The following is an 8,947-nucleotide window of genomic DNA, read 5'->3' on the forward strand; positions in this document are numbered from 1 at the left end:
CTTACAATAATCCAAGGAGCATTTATGAAGAAAAAAGATAAATCTTTGTAAGAACAGTAGGGAGTTTTGTGGCACTTTCACTTACCCTACTTCCAGTCTCCTTTCCCCAGTTCCACGATAATCTTGGAAATCAGCAAGCCTTTCAAACATGGTAGTTGTGAAAAACAGCAGATTAACACTCAATAAAGTAAGCGCAGAAGGGTTTTTGGAGTCTCCCCCAATCTGGCATCATCAGAGAACTTCCAGTATTTGAACCTATCAGCTAACTCCTTGAAAAGTCCCTTCACAAGGCTTCTCTTCATTTGACTGGACTAGAGTCCCCTCAGTGTAAAAAGCACTTTCTCCAGGGCATTTCTTTAAAAAAAAAAAAAAAAATCAAACAAATAAAATCTTGGGTAATTATATAACATCACAGCTGCCTCAAGCAGCAATACCAATACAAAAAAAAAAAAAATGACCAAAAACCATAAAAGAAAAATATAAGCAATTATGTAATTAAAAGTAATAAAAAGACCTTCAAATTAAAAAGAAAGAAGTTAAACTATCTCTATTCACAGATAATATGATCTTGTATGGAAAAAAAAAAAAAAGAAAAATCCTAAGGAATTTACGAACATGCACACACACCCAGGCACACACAAATGCTCTTAGAACTAATAAATGAGTTCAGGTAAGTTTCAAGATCAATATGCAAACTACAGTTGCCTTCCTATACAGTAGCAATGAATACTCCAGATATGAAATTAAGGAAACAATTCCATTTACAATAGCATCAAAAAGAACAAAGTCAGAAATAACAAAAGAAGTGCAAGGCTTGTATGCTGAAAACTACAAAATACTTTTGAAGTAAAAGATCTAATTATATGGGAAGACACCATGTTCATAAATTGGAAGACTTGATAGTGTTACGATGACCATACTCCTCAAATTAATATACAGATTCAACACAATACCTGTCAAAATCTCAGTTGCTTTCTTACAGAAACTAAGAAGCTAATCTTCAAACTCATATGGCAATGCAACAAGCCTAAAATAGGCAAAACAATCTTAAAAAAACAAACAGGTTGGAGCACTCATTTTTCCTGGTTTGAACTTACTACAAAATTACAATAAGTAAGAGACTGTGGTACTGACATAAAGATATAAAATATATAAAATGTGTGTGTGTGTGTATATATATGACATAGGAAACAAAGGCAGAATAAAAAATACTAAATTTCCTTACTGCCTATAGCCCACTGAAAAATCCTTGAAACAGGCAGAGTGATCTTCGTCTAGGGACTCAGTTGCCTCGACGTTAATACTTTGCTAAGGGCAAAAGGCAATCTTAGCCGGACCCCCAGGATCCTATAAATCTACTTTCATATATAAAAATTCTTTTGGAAACTTCCTTTATCTCTACCCCCTAAAATATATATCACCCCATATGCAAAAATAAATTCAATATGCATCATAATATACAGTAATATAAGAGCTAAAACTATAAAATTCTTAGAAAACAACATAGAAATAAATCATTGTTACCTTGTATTAAGCAACAGTTTCTGAGATACGACTTCAGATGTATAAACAACATCAAAATAAAAAATTTATGTGCCTCAAAATATATTTCTAATTTCCTTAATTTTTATTTATTATTTATTGAAATATATTTGACATAAAACATTATATAAATTTAAGATGCACAACGTGTTAATTTGTTGCATTTATATATTGTAGTATGATTGCCGTTGCAGTGATAATTAGTACCTCTATCACGTCACATAATTATAATCTCTTTTTAGTGGTTGGAATAATTAAGATCAAGTCTCATAGCAAGTTTGATGATTATAATACAATATTATTGATGTCAAAGAACATCATCAATAAAGAAAAACACACTCCATAAAATGTGAGGAAATATTTGCAAACCATATATCTGCTAAGGAACTTGTACCCAACATATACAAAAAGCACAATTCAACAATACAGAGACAAATGATCTAATTAGAATAATGGGCAAATGATTTGGATAGATAATTCTCCCAAGAATGAAAACAAATACCCAATAAACAAATCAAAAGATCCTCCACATCATTTATCACTACTGAAATGCAAATATAAGCCACAATGAGCTACCACTTTACTCCTACAAGGATGGCTAAAATAAAAAAGACAGACAATGGATACTAGTAAGATGTGAAGAAATCAGAACTCTCTTATATTGCTGGTGAAAACAAAATGGCAGCCACTTCAGAAAACATTCTGGCAGCTTCTCAAAATATTAATGGAGAATTACCATAGGACCAACAACTCTGCTTCTAGGTATAAACTCAAGAAAAATGAAAATATGTCCACACAAAAACTTGAAAACAAATTTTCATAAAATCATTATGTATAATGGCCCAAGAGTGGAAACACCCAAATATCCTCCAACTGATAATGGATAAACAAAATGTGCTATACCCATACAATGGAATGTTATTATTTCTTATTTTTAAAAAATGAAATATTGATTCATGCTGCAACATAAAAAAAACCTTGAAAACATTATGCTAAAATGAAGTTAGTTATAAAAGGCCATTTTTTATAGGATTCTATTCATGTGAAATGTCCACAGTGACAAATCCATACAGACTGAAAGTAGGTTAGGGGTTGCCTGGGTCCAGGGAGAAGGTTGGAGAATAACAACTAAGGGGTGCAGAGTTTCCTGCTGGCGTAATGAAAATGTTTTAAAATCAACTGTGGCAATTGTTGCACAAGTCAGCTACTATACTGAAAGTCACTGAAGTGTACACTTTAAGTGGGTGAATGATATGATAAGTGAATTATATCTCAATAAAGCTGTTGAAAAAGAAAATTTCAAAAAAATTATAGCCCTCACTTACATTTTTATTTCTAAAGCTTTTTAAATGAACATGCAGCCTCATAAGATCCCTCGAGAAAATTCTGCTCTTAAATCTTGGATCCAGAAACGAAGCCTGAAACGGTGTAACTGGATTTCAAGACAACAAAATCATCTTAGAATTTCTCTCTGTAGCTCCACTTTCCTTACGCACATATACCAATTTTAGCAACAATCCTAGAAAGGACTAATAAGTGGATCCTTACTGCAGGTAACATGTAAGAAACATTGACTATTCTGTTACTTCACAATCAAGTTCCAACCAATGTATTCTGTGGGCAGCTATTGGTTATGTGTTGCTCTACTGATAATGTTAACTACAATGTATAGTGCAAGGTTTTCTTTGTTCAAGTAGGACTTTTTAAAAAATTCACTGAGTTATAATTCACATTCAACAATGTATTCTTTCCAGGTTTACAACATAATTATTTGATATTTCTATATTTTATGCAATGACCACCACATAAGTTTCCCCAATATATATCACCATATATATAATTACAGAATTTTCTTTTTCTAGTAATGGGAACTTTTAAGATCTGGTCTCTTAGCAACTTTCAAATATGCAATAGTTTAACTATAGTCACAATGCTACACATTATATCACTGTGACATTTATTTTAAACAAAAAGTTTGTGCCTTCTGACTCCCTTCACCCATTTTACCCACTCCCTATCTTCCACCTCTGGCAACAACCAACCTGCTTTCCCTATATATGAGCTTACTTTTTTTTTCACACATAAGTGATACCATGTGATGTTTTTGTCTTTGACCTATTTCACTCAGCATGATGCCCTCAACATCCATTCATGTTGTTGCAAATGGCAAGATTTCATTCTGTTTTATGGCTGAATAATATTCTATCTTACAAAAATATACCACCTTTTCTTTATCCATTCATTTATCAATAGAAATTTACATTGCTTCTATATCTTGGCTATTATAAATAATGCTGCAATAAACATGGGGATGCACATATTCAAGTTAGTGTTTTCATTTTCTTCAGATAAATGCCCAGAAGTGGAATTCCTGGATCATAAGCTAATTTTATTTTTAATTTTTTGAGGAACTTCCATACTGTTTTCCAGTGGCTGCACCAATTTACATTCCCACCAACATGCACAGGGTTCCCTTTACTCTACATCCTCAACAGCATTTGTCATCTTTTTTCTTTTTGATAATAGGTATGAGGTGATAGCTCATTTCATTATAGTTTAGATTTGCACTTCCCTGATGTTTAGAAATATTAAGCATCTTTTCATGCACCCGCTATTTGTATGTCTTCTTTGGAAAAATGTCTATTAAGATCCTCTGCCCATTTTTTAATCAGATTTTTTTTTGCAGTTGACTTATAAGAGTATTTTATATATTTTGAATATTAATCCCTTATCAGATATATGTTTTGCAAATATTTTTTCCCATTTGTAGGTTAATTTTTTATTCTCTTGGTGGTTTTCCTTAACTGTGCAGAACCTTTTAAGTTTGATATGGTCCCACTTATTTATCTTTGCTTTTGCTACCTATGTTTTTCTTTTTTAAGATTTTATTCATTTATTCATGAGAGACAGGGAGAGAGAGAGGCAGAGACACAGGCAGAGGGAGAAGCAGGCTCCATGCAGGGACTCGACCCCAGGTCTCCAGGATCAGGCCCTGGGCCGAATGCAGCACAAAACCGCTGAGCCACCCGGGCTGCCCGTTACCTTTGCTTTTTAAATCAGATCCAAAAACTCATCAATAAGACAAATATCAAGGAATTATCACCTATGTTTTCTTCTGGGAGTTTTATGCTCTTGGGTTTTATATTCAAATCTTTAATCCATTTTGAGTTAATTTTCACGTATAAGATAGTGGTCCAGCTTCATTCTTTTGCACGTGCCTATCCAGTTTTCCAGTTTTCCCAACATCATTTATTGAAGAGACTGTCCTTTCCCCATTGCATATCTTTGCCTATTTGTTATAAATTAATTGATACATAGTGTGGGTTTATTTCTGGGATCTCTATTCTGTTCCATTGATCTATATGTCTGTTATATGATAATGCCATGTTTTGATTAATGCTATGCTGTTTTGATAACTTTTGTAATACAGTATGAAATCAAGGAGTTTCATGCCTCCAGTTTTGTTCTTCTTTCTCAAGATTGTGTTTGCTACTTGGGGCCTTTTGTGGTTCCATACAAATTTTAGGATTGTTTGTTCAATTTTTATAAAAAAATACATTGGAATTTTGATAGGTATTGCCCTGAATCTGTAAGTTGCTTTGAGGAGAAGGTAAATTTTAACAATAGCGATTCTTCCAATTCATGAACATGAAATATCTTTCCATTTAATTTCTTTCATCAATGTCTACAATTTTTAGCACACTTTCATATCCCTAGTTAAATTTAATCTGGAGTTTTTTGATGCAATTGAAAATTGGGTTGTTTTTTAATTTTTTTTTCTGATAGTTCATTATTAGCATATAGAAATGCAACATATTTCTGTATATTGATTTTGTATCTGCAACTTTACTAATTTTTTTTTATTTTTTTTATTGGAGTTCAATTTGCCAACATATAGCATAACACCCAGTGTGCAACTTTACTAAATTATCTATTGGTTGTAACATTTTTGGGGCAGTGTTTAGGGTTTTCTATATATAATAAGGTCATTTTTGGATTCTTGGTAGAATTCACCAATGTAGCTGTCTGGTCCTGAACTTTTGTTTGTTGGGAGGTTTTTGATTACTGATTCCATCTTCTCACTATTAATTGGTCTGTTCAGATTTTCTCTTTCTTCATGATTCAGTCTGAGAAAACTGTGTATTTCTATGAATTTATCCATTTCTTCTAGGTTACCCAACTGGTTGGCACATATTTGTAATATGTAAAGAACATGGGAAAAGTCACTGAAAAAGATCTTTCTCAACTTATGATAGGGTTATGTCCTGATAAACCTGTCATAAGTTGAAAATATTAAGTTGAAAATGCATTTAATAAACCTATCCTCCGAACATCATAGTTTAGCCTAAAGTACTCAATGTGCTCAGAACACTTATTTTGCCTACGGTCAGGCAAAATCATCTAACATAAAGTCTATTTTGTGATAAACTAATATCTCGTATTCTATTGAATACTGTACCAAAGGTGAAAAACAGAATAGTTGTATGGGTATAGACTGGTTGTTTACCCTCATGATCATGTGGCTGTCTGGGAACTGTGGGTTGCTGCCACTGCCCAACATCATGAGAGAATATGAATCATACTGCATATTGCTAGCTTGAGAAAATATCAAAATTTAAAATTCAAAGGATAATTTCAATTGAATGCATATTGCTTTTGCATCACTATAAAGTCAAAACATCATAAGTCGAACCATAGTAAGTTGGGGACCATCTGTGCCTCTAGTATTTCATGTAACCTGTCTTTGGCTTAAGGTCAGTTATCTTGTTATATTATGGTAGGCAACAATTACTCAGTGAACATATAATTAGTGAGTATGAACACACACATATATCATACTTGCTACATCATCAGTGACAAATTCATAACACTCTATAAAGCGTTTCCATTCTGGAAATATATTTTCAATCACACTCAATACAATGTAAACTGTGAAAGACTCAGAAATACCTAAGCAATGAGTAAAGTAGGAGCACAGAATTAGTCATTATTTCATTCTGCTATTGAATTCAAACTTTTGATTGAATGTTTAGCCTCCATAAATTCAGATTTAGAAGAAATTATCTTCTTAAACTATTTGTTTAGAATCTATTGTTTTGAAATTTAATTAGTGTGAACCAACTATGTTTTGGTTGGACATTATGTTTATAATTAATTTTCACAAGATGTGAAAATTAATAACTTTTTCTCAAAAAAGTCGTATCCTAATTAATGTCCTAATTTTAAGTAGTTTCAAATCAAAAATACGATTAAAGTAGTTTCATGCTATAAATGCTATTTCCTTACTTTACTTACTTGAAGTTCTCAATCACTTCATGAATAAAATTTTATATCAATTAATGATATATTTTAACTTTGAAATGACATCTATACAATTCAATGATTAATAGATTTTCAACATAGAACATTTAAGGGCACTTTCCACTCCAACTGATATCTATAATGTTCTATTCATCTAAAATGCATATTCAGATGTCAAAAATAAATTCAAATGATATATCTGTTTGTGTTCCTGAAATTAACTGAATGTGATGATAACCTCTGTGCGCAAATGACTATTGATAACATATTAACTGAAGATGAAAAAATGACATGATATTAAGCATTCACTAATTGGTTTCACAAATACTGAAGCTGAACCCAAGGGTGATGAAATATTTGCGGCCAGTCACTGAGACCAAAGTTGAATTATGGTGCACATGAGGAAGACACATACAAAGCCAAGATAAAAGCATGTCACCCAACATTCTTTGAAAACTTACCAGGCATTAGTTAGTCTATCCAGACATTCCAGAGAATGTATGAACTTTATAGTTTGCCTGAAACAAATACACATATACAGAGAGAGTATTCTTAATGTTCTTTACTTGAGGTAGCCAACATCATTAATATTTATTTTCTTGCAAAGCCACAAAAATATGCAAATAACATCTGCTCTTTCTTATAAATCTAGTTTTAAGAGACAACAATATATTAAAACTGCAACAGAGACCTTTCAAACCAATCTGTTCCACTTTTCCATTAACTGTCTTTTTTATTGTATTTCACTTAGTTACACTTACAATTGACTGGTTCACATCAACTGAGCTATTGAAACAGATATCTGCAGAATGCAACCCGGATGTGCTACTCTCTACATTAATATTGAACATGTAGGGAAATTCAGAACTATTAGTTGTTAGGTTTCCAAAGGAAAGGTGAAATATGGGAATCAACGTGATTTACATGGGTTTGAATATATTTTGGAGAAGATATTTATTCTATATGTTTCGTACACCTTAAAACTTTGGAAGCTAAATACTCATCCTTGGCACCAATGCTTACCTTTTCTAACCATGTTCACTTTATGTCCGAGTCTTTCTCTGCAGAATGTGGCATTTCTACTGACCTCAAAGCAAGTTCTAAACCCTGATGTGTCGTTCAGTCTGGGGAAGGAGAGGCAGTTTTCAATAGAACTCTTTTCTTATAGGTTTCATCATAAACATATTTTATTTCAAACTCAATCAATATTTAAGGCCAGGAGAGAAAAATTCCCAGATAAACTACATCTTAAACTATCTAAACCACGAAAGTGAACACACAAGGAATAGATCTATTTAAGTGCTCTGTCAATATCAGCTTTAGTATTGCCACTGGGTTTTATAAAAATTTTAGGACTTAGTAACTTTTTTTTAACAGAAGCTCTGGAGCTAAATTTAAGTTACTGTTATCAATCCAAGGGCAAACATATTTTTAAAAGTCTGAGTTATCATCCAACAAGAGTTTAAGAGTTAGAACGTGCCCTCCCCCAGGATGTACATGCAGATTTTCCCATTCCCCCTTTTGAATTCCCTACAAGATATAGTCATTGTGTCTTACTGCCGACCAAAACTCTTCCTGAGCTGCTTTAATCATATTTCCTTTGGCATAGAGCAACCCTGAAAAGGATATGGGATGAATAAAAAAACATTCGTGAGTTTTTACAAAGTAAACCCATGGGTTTGTTTTAAAAACAAACACTAAATGTTGTTTCAGGAAAGTCTTGCCATTTCAGTAGAAGTTGTAAAGGAAAAATTTTTGACATCACTATCACATGTTGGGTTTATAGCGCCCTCTCCAAACATAGTCTTTCTTATTTTCTCCTTTTAAGGAAAAAGATGGATGTGTGTGTGAGTGTGTGTAAATATACATAAATGTATAAGTGTATGTTTAAAATTCACTTAACAAAAAGAAGTATGAAACACAAACACCAAGCAAATATATATGGATTAAATTAAAGTTTAGAAAAATAGTTCCCAGGGTTTTCAAGACTCTAAAAAAAATTCCTAACCCTAATGGAAAACAAGATTAGCGCCACAATGTCCCATTGAGTTTCTTAGAAAAGCATAGTGAAATACGTAATATATAAAGGGAAAGTGTGGAAATG

Source organism: Canis lupus, chromosome 31, assembly GCF_011100685.1.
Source record: "Canis lupus familiaris isolate Mischka breed German Shepherd chromosome 31, alternate assembly UU_Cfam_GSD_1.0, whole genome shotgun sequence".
Taxonomy (NCBI): Eukaryota; Metazoa; Chordata; class Mammalia; order Carnivora; family Canidae; genus Canis; species Canis lupus.